The sequence below is a fragment of the Miniopterus schreibersii genome (genome assembly GCF_964146895.1).
Source record: "Miniopterus schreibersii genome assembly, chromosome: 13".
Taxonomy (NCBI): domain Eukaryota; kingdom Metazoa; phylum Chordata; class Mammalia; order Chiroptera; family Miniopteridae; genus Miniopterus; species Miniopterus schreibersii.
The window spans coordinates 2,234,004-2,246,619 of record NC_138113.1 but is presented as its reverse complement, the minus strand read 5'-3'; positions in this window follow the sequence as shown (position 1 = coordinate 2,246,619).

Genomic DNA, 12,616 nt, shown 5'->3' with positions numbered 1-12,616 from the left:
ATAACAGGCAGTGTCCTGTGCCGGTTCTCCCCTTTAGTCACTGTAAAATCCTGTAAACGACTTCACAGAGTGCCCTTTTCCTACCCACAAGGTGGGAATCTTACCTTACAAGGTTTTCATAAAAACACACCTATATACCCCCAAAAAAGTCTCTAAAATTTTTACTTTAAAGATGCCCTTTGGGTGTGTAGGGGTTCAGAATGAGTCACCCCGAGATGTGCCTCTGTGGTATGTGTATTGTTTTGAGCTCAAGGCAACTGAGACCCTGTGGGCTCAAGAGAAACTCCTGCTCCCCTCCTCCCAACTACCTAGAAGAATCGGAATCAGGGGCCCTGCCAAAAATCAGAGCCCATGAGAGATGACTTTTTGACCTATCTGGCCGGGTGAACTGGTGGTGACTGGACACCTGCTCTTCCGAGTGTCCTGCAGTGGCCTCCTCCCCCCTGAGGCTCCAAAGCGCCTGACCTCATCCGTGGCTCAGAATGTCACGCACACCTCACTTTAGTTTCTGAACCTCTCAGGTACGTGGTCGCCCCTGACTTGCTCATGTATAGGGAGTTCCCGTATGCACGTACGTAATTAAATTTGGTTATTTCTCTCTCGTTAATCTGTGGATTTAATCATTAGACCAGCCGAAAGAGGCTTGAAGGATGGAGGAAAGCTTCTTTCTCCCCCCGTGGGTGTCTAACTTACCTTCTGATTAAAAAAAAATTTTTTTTTATATATCTTTTATTGATTTCAGAGAGGAAGGAGGGAGAGAGAGAGAGAGAGAGAAGGGGGGGAAACATCGATGATAAGAGCATCTTCATTGTCATTGATCAGCTGCCTCCTGCAACCCCCCTACTGGGGCTTGAGCCCGCAACCAGGGCCTGTGCCCTGACTGGGAATCGAACCTTGATCTTCCGGATTGTAGGTCGATGCTCAGTTGCTGAGCCACATCCGGCCGGGCCCTTCTGATTATTACATAAACGATTTCTTATCCAGGAATAAAGATATGAAAGCAATAATTCATTGCAAAGAGGATACTGTACAGATCAGTTAACACGAAGCTTCTGTGCGCAGGCTCCGGGGAAAGAGTAAAAGCATAAATCAGCAGCTGACAGGAGGTCAGAACTTGGGAGGAGCTGAAGCAGGGGAAGCTGATAGCCAATATATTTTAGATTATGGAAGTCCAAAGGCCTCGTGGATATGTCTAAGGTCCATCCTGTAGACTGAGTGTGTATTTCAGACATATGGACACTCTGCGGCCTCGAAGGGAGGCACAGTCCTCATGACACTTGGTCATGTACTTGGAATGTTGCATCGTCCTTCCCAGCGACCGTGGACTCCAGGGGTGTCCTGCGTGTGCTCCACCCTCTCATGGTAATTACTCCGATGAATCATTTTGCTCTAAGAGGCGATATTCCCGATGTGTATAGATCAGCGATTTTCAACTGGTGTGCAGCAAGAATTTTTAAAACATGCAACCCCTGACTGTGTGGTCAGGGGCACTGACCTCTTTGCCCTTAGATTAAAAAAAAAAAGTCAACAGCCAACGCAATAATAGCTGTTCCGTGTCAAGGAATCAACACTACACCTTTTTTTTTTTTTCAGATCAGCAAAAAAATATTTTTGGTGTGCCGCAGAATTTTGGTAACTTGTTGATGTGCCATGAGATGAAAAAGGCTGGAAATCACTGGCATAGGTCATACACGAGCTGGGCCCTGGTCCTAGCGGCCACTTCCAGAGAAGAGACGCACAGGGTTTCTGCTGAGTGGAGTAGTCTGAGTCTGTCTGAGCCGGGCCAAAAGGAAGGGAGAGAAGATGACTATCTGGAGAATGCAGGTGACATCTTTGCCTAACTCTGCTTTTAAAAGTGAAACAAGAGACTTGGACTGAATCGGGGTGCGGGTGGGGGGGGTGGAGTCCTGGAAGGAGCAAGGGCCACTGAACATCAACCTGTAAAAGCGGCCGTCGCCCTGACCGCCTCGTTTCTCACACGTGTCCTCCCCCAGGTTGGACCCCCACCCACCCACCTCTTGCCCATAGAGCTCAGGACACAGAGACCAGGCGGCCCCGAAGCTGAAGCCATCCCAGGGTCCCTGCCAGGCCCAGGCAGGAGGTCGAGGGCCTCGGGGAGGGGGGACAACTCTGCTGGATTTGAGTCCTGTCTCCAGGATGTGGCCTTAGTTACTTAATATCTAAACTTCAGTTTCCCAATCTTCTCTTTCAAAGGAGCGAATGAATACATATTTTAAATTTTTCTCAGTTTCAGTCTCTAACATGATAAATCTCAGTAGCTCTAACGCATACACTAAACCTCTTTAGGATCGTCAGGAAACTTCAAGCGTGTCAAGGGGAACCGCTGCCTCAGAGAAACTGGGATAAACGCGGGAGAACAGGCCCGGTACGCTCGCCGTGAGACGCGCCCGCCACAGGCTGGTGAGAAGGGCAGCCACGCTCGGCCGCGCCCGGAGGACAGCTTCCTAACCCTTAAAAACTCGCGAAACACACCGTCTGTTGTAGACACACCCACGTGTGTGGAATGGAAGCTTAAAAACAGGCCCAGGAACAGTGGGCGCCAACCTAGTAACTTTGAGCATGAAGTTTGAAAGTTTACTTTTATCAGAGCGACGCTGGTGCATAGGTTAAACGTTTCTGAAAAGCTCTCTCATCCTAGACAGCAATCCCTTGCCTACGCTCCCTCCACAGCCTGCACGCTCCCAGCTGCTTCTTCTGGAAAATTCCTCTGGATTTTAAAACAATTTGCAGAGCACTGTCCTTCTGATCCATACGCTCCAGACACGGAACCTCGGTGTCCGGTGGTGGATGTGAGCGTTTAGCTCCATTATCCGCCCTGCCCTCGCCTTCCCGATAGAGGTGGGGAGGGGAGGGGAGGGGAGGGGAGGGGAGGGGAGGGGAGGGGAGGGGAGGGGAGGGGAGGGGAGGGGAGGGGAGGGGAGGGGAGGGGAGGGGAGGGGAGGGGAGGGGAGGGGAGGGGAGGGGAGGGGAGGGGAGGGGAGGGGAGGGGAGGGGAGGGGGGAGGGGAGGGGAGGGGAGGGGAGGGGAGGGGAGGGGAGGGGAGGGGAGGGGAGGGGAGGGGAGGGGAGGGGAGGGGAGGGAAGGCCGAGAGTTTCCGTCTGCTCGCAGAGTGGTACCCAGAACATTTCCTCGCCTCAGAGAAAGTTTGTATCTCTTGCCCCCCCCCCCAGCCCCAGGCAGGCAGCGATGTTTCCTGCCTCTGGCTTTGCCTGGTCTGGACATTTCAACTGGTTGAAATCACGCGGCTTCTGGCTTTGCACCTGGCTTCTCTCATCTGTCACAATGTTTCAAGGTTGCCCCTGTCCTTTCCCTGAGGGAATAATATTCCATTGTGCGGATACACACCCCACGTTTTATTTGTCCATCCGTCCATCCGTCCATTGATAAATGCACGGGTTGTTACCACTTGGGGGCTATAAGGAATAACCTGAACATTCGAGTACACGTTTCCCTGTGAACCGGTTTTCAGTACACTAGGGTACCCACCGAGGAGGAGAATCGTGTAACATAGTGTCGCTGACGTTTCTCTTCTCAAGGGCCTGTCGAGCGGTCCAAAGCGGCTGCAACATCTTACATTCCCACCAGCAGCCCGCGCAGGCCCCGGTTTCCCGCATCCCTGCCAATGCTTGTCTGTCTCTTCTATTTTAGAAATCCTGGTGGGTGTGACGCGGTGTCTCACTGTGGTTTTGATTCGCATCTCCCTAATGACTCATTAGCTGAGCATCTTTTCATGTGTCTCTCGGCCATGTGTACACCTTCTTTAGAGAAAGGTCTATTCGGAAACTTTGCCAATTTTTAAACTGAGTTACTTGTCTTTTTATTGTATGAGTTTTAAGAGTTCTTTTATTTCTTTTTCAAAAGTTTATTTTATGGTTGAGAGTATTACAGACGCCCCCCATTTCCCCCCCTCTGCCCCCCTCTGCCCATCTCCCTCCCCGTCCCAGCCTCACCTGCCTATTGTCTGTGTCCGTGGGCGATGCATAAAGGCTTATAAGTTCTTCGGTATAAGAGTTCTTTTAATATTCTGGATACAAGTTCTTCATCAGATACATTACTTGCAAATATTGTTTTCCCATTCTGTGAATTGTCTCTTTGCTTTCTTGATGGTATCCCTTGAAGTACAAAAGTTTTACATTTTGGTGTCGCCCAGTGTATCTGTTGTTCTTTTGTTGCTCCTGCTCTTGGCGTTATAGCTAAGAAACCGTTGCCTAATCCAAGGTCACAGGGATTCCCTCTTACGTTCTCTTATAAGGGCCTATGGTTTTAGCCCTTACGTTTAGGTCTGTGAGCCCTCAGATGTCCACAGTGACTGGATAGTGAGGGTTGGAGGATTCTTGCTAAAATCACTCAGCAGGATTTTTTGCTAAAACTAGGCTGGGCAGACTGAAGACAGGGCCTAAGGATGTCTACAGAAAGCTGTGCATTTTATTTTTAAATTTTTTTGGTGTTTATTTTCAAGACTGTGTTATTGTGACAGTCACACAACTGGTACAGTGAGTGAGCGCAGGGTTTTGTCCTACTGGGAGAGTGTCCAGCACCTTCCCTGGACCTGTCTGGGATCAGAAGCTGCTCTTTCCTGCTGGTGGGAAGTGCCGCTGGATCACATCATAGAAAAGACCCGTCTTTCTGGGTCTCTCCCGCCTCAGACAAACTCCTGAAACCCACTGACATCTGAAGCAGAGTGAAGTTCTTGGAAAGGCAGGTAGTTCTTGGATATCGACAGGGAAACCTCGGAAGCTAGAGTTCAGCTTGGCCATCCCAAGAGATCAATAAAATTCGGCGAGCAGACAAATTGGCAGAGGGAGAGACGCTGTGTAATTCCGCGAGGAGCATTGAGATGAATGGGTTTGCTTTATTGCGTCCTGGCGACCCGACCCAACCTGGCTGCCAGCTTTCCATGCGGCCTTGAGAATTATGGTGCCTGGCAGAGCGGTTTTTCTCAAGGTGTTCCAAGGAGTGGCCCAGCGGATCTCCAAATGTCCTCAATTTAAAACCACGACTGAACATTTGGATAGTCACGTAAGCTATGGGTCAGCCCCGAATGCTCATTTCACATCTCATATCTTCTTGCTTCCCTGAGATGACTTCACCCTCCTAGGAGATCTGCAGTTTCCCTGCCTGTTTGTGGAGTTTCAGTTCCGAAGGAGAAATGTTGGAGAACTTCAGAGCCGCACAAGTAAACGTGACTTTTCCGGCCATGTCCTAAATTAACCGAGCAGATCCATGCTATCCTTTCTAAGCTACTCCAGGTGTCTCCAGCGATCTTGTGCCCTTCACAGGGAGAGTGTACTTTTAAAAGACAAAACTACACAGTTGAAAAAGTACATTTTATGTAGAAAGGCCATTAAAATAGCTTCAGCTGTGAGATAAACACCTTCCATCTGAGATGCGCTGAGATGCTCCTCAGCAGGGGCCAAAAGGCTTGGATCTCAAAGCAGATTAGAATTATTTCCGTAACATAGTGGGCGGCCCAGGAAAACGGTATCTCCAAAAAGCATGAAGTCAGAAAGAAAGATGGTTTATCTGTTTCTTTTAAAAAAATATATGTTTGTATTGATTTTTTTAGAGAGAGAGGAAGGGAGAGGGGGAGAGAGAAACATTGATGAGAGAGAAACAACGATCGGCTGCCTCCTGCATTCCCCCCCCCCCCGGGGATGGAGCCCTGGAATCAAACTGGCGACCTCTTGGTTCACAGGATGACACTCAACCAACTGAGCCACACCGGCCGGGCTATCCACCTGTTTCAATTGCACCCTTCAGAATATATTAAATGCCTTTGGCTGATGATTTTTTTTGGCCTTTCTGTTCTTTCCACACATTCTACAATGTCTGTGTATTTCTTTCATAGTTGCATCAGGATTCATGAATCCTGCCTTGAAAATTTTACAGTCCAAAAGCTACACATGAACTTATGGAAATTTACAATAGCAGATATTTCGGATACACTCCCAGACAGTAAAACAAACCATTACCATCTAGTTCAATGAGAGCAAAAAGTTCTTCTGACAGATTAACCTAGACCAGCCCACCCTCAGTTACGCAATGATCTCCTAAAGATACTATTAGAAATCTCACCTGTCAGCACACTCGGAAGAGAGAAACATATGCACACTCAGAGGACACATGGACACTGCGCCACCCTCATGAAAATGGGATGTTTCCCCTTTCGCCATAACCCCTCATTCACGCTCGGAGGGTCCAGTTCTGAGCGAGCTCTCGGAATTCCCCCCGGTGCTGCTCCTGGTGCAAATCCCAACCCGCAGGAAAGGCTTTGCTTGCTCACTGCCAAGAATTACTTCATCCTAAGGCGGACGAGAGAAAGAGCCTCTCTTACCTCTCCCGAGGATGCACCTTCCAAAAAGATCCAAGCTTATTACCCAGGGAAGGAGAAAGGCGCAGGTGGACGGATTTGAACTTGGCAGCAGCCAAATGCGTTTGAGAGGTTAGATTTCCCAGCTGCACTGCCCGGCAGAAGGAGATTGGCCCAATTTGGAGCAGCTGCGTGCAGTTTTTAATAAAGAAAAATGCAGGTAATTTGTGGAGTGTTAGGGAGGAAAGTAGCACTAAAGTAGAGCAATGAAGCCACTTCGGGGGAAGGCTGATGTCAGAGACTAAAAGGAAGGTTCGAAAAGGTGCCCTTCAAATAATCATGGAGAAGATGGAAATAACCCTTCAGTTTGGATCGTTCAGATTGGATCCACCCTAACGTAAAATTGACTTTCAAATGTTCCAGTGGAAAAAGCCAAATCTGAGAAATAAATATTCTAGCCCGGCCGGGCGTGGCTCAGCGGTTGAGCGTCGACCTGGGATCCAGGCGATCGGGGTTCGATTCCTGGTCAGGGCACAGGCCCGGGTTGCGGGCTCGATCAATGACTCTCTCATCATTGATGTTTCTGTCTCTCTCTCTCCCTCTCCCTTCCTCTCTCTGAAATCAATAAAGACATTAAAGAAAAGAAACCGCGTCGGTGAAGGCGTATTTTGCTAGGCTGGGCAGAAGAAAATTTCAACCTCACGCTGCTTTACTTTCTTGAGTAGGTGTCAGCTGTCGATATTTCAAAAGAATAACTTATATATTAAGCAACCAGGCGTTCTCCTAACCTGCTTCCGCCGAGGCAGCTCGCAGGTGGCCCAGGTCTCGTCCCTGAGCCTCGCACCCGGCCTTTCCTCTCGTTCTGCGCGTGACGTCAGAATTCAACAGGCGACAGCAGCTGCCCGCTAGGTGTCGAGGAGATAGAAGGTTCGCGGCTGAAGGGTTTTAAATCCAGACCTTTTCGGGGCGTCTAGATTTGCGGGATGAAACTAAGTGGTCATGTCACTGGCTCCCACGGGGACGCTTTTCTCTGATCCTGAAGGACACCCTGGCTCATAAAAGGTCGGTGGGATGTTCACTTGTTTTTTCGGTTTGTTTGTTTGTTAATTCGCACCGGGGGATATTTTTCCATTGATTTTGAGAGAGTGGAAGGGAGGAAGGGAGGGGGAGTGTGAGAGAGAGAGAGACATCGATTGGTTGCCTCCTGTAGAAGCCCCGACTGGGGCCAGAGATCGAACCTACAACCGAGGTTCGTGCCCTTGGCCGGGGATCAACCCGTGACCCCTGAGACGGGCCGGCGCTCCGACCACGGGGCGCGCTGGCCGGGGCTGCGCTTGGTTTTCTGCCGACGAATCCGATGGGAGGGACGGGTGTTTTGTGCTCAGCTTTCCAACCCAGGCCTTCGTGAGACAGCAGGAACCCGGTGCCTGTCCCAGGCTCTCTCCACATGGTTTTTTCCTTTTAACTGAAAGCCAGGGGCAATATTTCCCCTCGTGAGCGTGCATGTTAGACAGTGACCTGTGGGCCTGTCAATTGTCTGGCATACAGGGTACGTGTATATTGCAAATCATACGCCTAAAAGTAAGCAAAATGTATTATTTTGTTTACAGTTCGAGAAATATAGGACGTATAGCAATAGTTTTTGAAGTAAGATAACTGGTGAAAAGTCCAGGGGTCTCCACAGGGTAATAATACTGTAGCTATTGTCAGGCAAAGGTCAGAATTAGCCAACAGAGCCTCACCGATGGCGCACACTCAGGACTGTCTTCTCTTAAAGCCTCTGAAACGCCTCGCTAACGACTGTCGGACAGCATTCGACAGCCACGGGGCTGATCAGCCGACAGGGCTGTTCCCACCCCTGCCTGCAGGGCGGCGACGCTGGTTTCCCGCTCGAACCCGCAGCCTCCGCAGCTGGGGGGCCACATCTTGTCCACGGAGCGGCAGGAAAAGCAGAAATGTCGCCCCAGCTTTCTCGCCCTCGAGGCTGTTTCGACAGGGAGGTGGGTGGGACCTGCGGACACACAGGCTCTGGCCAAACGTTGATCCTGGAGCCGGCTCACTCCCGGGACAATCGGGGAAACTGCAGCCACCCAATCTCAGAGTCGGAAAATAACTCAGTTATCTCGCAACATCCCGTCTTACAGGCGAGGGAAGTGAGGCCCCGGCGGCCGTCTGGAGGTGTCGGCTCGATGCCCAGCAAGCTGACATGAGAGTCCCCGTTCTTTCTCCTGTGCTCTGTCGTGCGTCTATTTGTGGGCAAACTGGGCTTTAGGTGGGGAACCCGAATGATCCGAGGTCTCATAGCATTAAAAATAAGTCACAGCTGTGAGAACCATCAATTCGAAGGCCAATGGGGAGCATCGGGCCCCGAACCCCGCACCCGCAGAGCAATCTGATATTATCCGATGAGAAACGCCCAAAGGCTGTGTGGGTCTGACCACCGCTGATGCGAGCGCCCAGGAGCGGGCGTTAGATGCCGCCTCAGGGGGCGCTGGCCAAGCCCAGGGCAGAAAATTCTAGAGCCGATGTCTGCAGAAGATGGATGACCCAACTTCTCCAACAACGGCAACAGTGACATAATAGCAAGAGAGAAAGAAATCAGGAAAGAGGGAGGGAGCGATATTAACCCAATGCAGCAAGGGACCTTGACTATCTCTTGATTCAAACAAACAAGAATAACTAAGACTTTTATAGAACAATCGAGGAAGTTTGAATGCTGATGGATATTAGATGATAGTAAGTTCCTATTCTTAATATTTTTAGGTGTGTATCTAAAGAATCGTGGTTCTGAGCAGGAGCTCTGCCTAGTCTGGAAAGAGCTCTGGCCACGAAGATTTGTCTTGAAGTGTCAGGGCTGCCCCTCAATTGCTGTGTAAACCTGGGCAGGTTGATGTACCTCTCTGTGCCTCTGTTTTTCAGTTGTTAAATTGGAAGACTGTAGGTGGCTTTTCCTGTTCTAAAGCCAGTGGTTAGATATTTGGTTATGTTGACGCAATTTTACATTCTAGAAGTAACATGTAAAAAAAATTAGGAATTAGAATATGAGCTCCTACAAATTAAAAAAAAATGCTTGATAGCATATCAGGCTGCAGCTATGAAAAACAATTTAGTAATTTGGGTCCAAAAATGTTACAAGCGACATTTGGAGCAAATTCGTTGGCTCACACTTACCTTGTGTTTGTCGCGCTTGGCGGGGTTCTCCCTGCCCTGGATGCCCTGGGCCCCGGCGCCCTGGCACTCGGCTGGGCGCCGTCCTCAGCAGCACGGTGGTTTCCTATCAGTCTGTCCACACTCGCCCAGCTTCCCTGTGGCTAACGCAACACGCTCGCGGGGGACTTGGCCGAGATGATAAGCCTGTCTGAGGCCCTCAGCAGTTTGATGGTCATTTAATAAGCTTCATGTCTGACTTTATTATTGACGCTAATGGTTTTGAGGAGAGGCCCAGAGAGCTTCAGTCTTCTTTCTCCTTCCCTCTAACATTGCTCAGTTTTCAGATCGGAGCTGTAAGAGGTCTGCTTTGCATGTTTTGTTACTGAAAGATTAAAGTGAGGGGCATAAAAGGAGCCCCCGTTTTATTGATGGAAATAAGCCCTCTCTTTTAATTCGGTCTTTGTCTATGTCGTGTCTGTCTAAATCTCAATCTACCGTCATACTAGAAACATCAAAGGCGTCCTCTGTTTTTGAAGATATTTGACCCACTGATACAGTAACAAAGTATACTTTAAGTTTCATTTATATGGACAAACAGAATTTCAGCTAATAGAACGTTCTGTCTGCGGATCGTGCTTTCCCACCGCCGAAGCTCCTGTAGTGTGTGTGGGAATCAAGTGAAGGTTCGTGCACTGAGCGGAGACGGTTAGGACACGGGGTTTGCGGCTCATGGAAACGCTGTCAGGTTTGTTTCTAGTATCTCTCCAGTAAACAAATAAATAAATGAACAACAACTAATACTTAAGGAAATGTCAATTTCAGGCACGTCATGTGAAATTTTCAATATTCTCCAAAAACTCAGGGAGCCGCCCAGTTATATCAGTAAGTCGGTTTCATCTTGATTTGTCACCTGTGGAAGTTTTAAAGGCAAAAGTGGAGTTCCTAAAATTTCTAATACCAGGACCATTAATGCTAATGGCGCTTGTTCTTTTGGGTTGGGTGAGATGTATTTAACTCCCCAGGTGGGGACATGTGTGTAAATTAGAATAGTCCTGAGCTCAGAAGGCATCTTCTGTATTCTGTCACCTGCGAGCTCTGGTTTTCCTCTACTGCATCACTGAGTTTATACTTTATGTGGGGTGATTGACCTTATATTGGGGCTACAGTCGCTCCCCCTTATCTGGGGTTTTGCTTTTTGTGGTTTCAGTTAACGTAAGTGTAGACTGAAAAAGTAAATGGAAAATTCCAGAAATACTTCATCTTGCCCAGGATGTGACTTTGCTCAGCATCTCCCGTTAGTTACTTAGTAGCTGTCTCGGTTATCAGATTGGGCATCAGAGAGAGAGAGAGAGAGATCACATTCCCATAACTTTCATTACAGTGTATCATTATAATTTTCTATTTATTACTAGTTATTGTTGTTACTCTCTTACTGTGGCTGATTCATAAGTTAAACTTTATCACAGGTCTAGGACAAAACATAGCGTATATAGGGTTCCATACTGCCCGAGGCTCTGGCATCCACTGGAAGGCTTGGACCGTATCCGCAGAAAAAGGGCAACACTGCAGGGAAAACCTCCTACCATTGGCCTTGCTGCTTTCATTGCTACTTTTTAAGGTTGAGCACAATTGTATCTTGTGCCACAGCTCTGACAGATCCAAATGGCCACAGGTGGAAACATTGTTCAAAATTTCTACCTTGTTAAGAAACCTTTGTGAGAAAGACTTGCTGACACAACTGTAACTTAGGAAAAAGTAAACTTGCTTCAAAACTTAAATCTAAACATTGTTCGTGTGTCGTATGACATATTTTTCATAAAGATGTATGTGTGTTTCTTTCTGTTTTCCTTTTCTAATTAAATGTTCATTCTTAGCAAGTGTAAAAATATTAACTTGGAGTTAGGTATTTGAAAACTTCTGTTATGTGAATTCGCATTCTTCGATACGGTGTTATGTCTTATGATACGTAAAGCTGGATGATTTCATGGGCATTGAATTCAATTCGCACACAGTTCAAATCCAGGCTTTCTATGTGTAGGCTTTACTCTTAGTGCTATTTATTTGGTGTTCTTTATGACTCGTGCTGTTTTCTCTAATTATTACTCAGGCTCTTTTACTATATGATGGTCAGACTCTCCTGGTAAGAACAGGCAACTCCACGGCTGCCGCGAAACCTGCTCGGCCGGCTGAGTATTGTTTGCTTTTTTACTTTGGAAACATTTGACTATTAGGGTTGATGGAGTTGCTGGTATGAGTCTAGCACTGGGATTGTGAAGATCAGAAACATAAGGTGGATCTCGTTTTTCTTAATGTCCCACTTACATTTCGTGAGTGGGCGACTCAGTGGTTATGTGAACAGTGAACCTCCGAGAGCCAGTTAATGGGCCCATTGTCCGTGCTCGTCCATTTGGTCATGTCCTGAAGGCTGGTCTCCTCTTGTACAAATTCCCTTGCTCATAACATGAAATTTTTGAATGTGTGAAACATATTTCATTGTTATCTTGTTAGTTTTATCCATTACAAGAATTTTCAATGAGGGAAATGTATGTAATTTTTGTGAAAGATTTAATGAAAAATATTTGAAGGGGGAAAAATCAGTAAGTCAGGAAAAGGTTAGAAGGTAAAGTTGAGAAAGTCTTACATGAGAAAAAACAGAGCTGGAAAACAGAGAAAATTAGATGAGAGGCTCAATCCGGCAAGTCCAATACCTTACACGTAAGAATTCATAGAGAGAGAACAGAGATAACAAAGGGGAGAAAATTATCAGAGAAACGAGAAAATTTCCGAAAATCGAAGGTCACGTGTTTCTAGAATGAAAGGCCCACAGAACACCCGGCAACGTGAACAGAAAAGACCCACCCAAGACAGAGCATTAACAGTTCAGAACGTCAGCGGTAAAAGAACATCCCAAAGCCTTCAGAGCAGGAGGAGGGAAGGCCCAGCGGGTCACCCCGAGCACCAGGGCTGAAAGCGGCATTTCCTGCCCGCGCCGCCGGGACTCGCAAGGCCGTGGAGCGGAGTCTTCAGGGTTCTAAGTGCGAAGCGTTTCGACCTAAAATCCTAGCCCCGGCTTGGCAGGCGCTCCAGGCGATGGCCGCGTCCTCCGCTTAAACACTAGGACGCCAACACCATGTT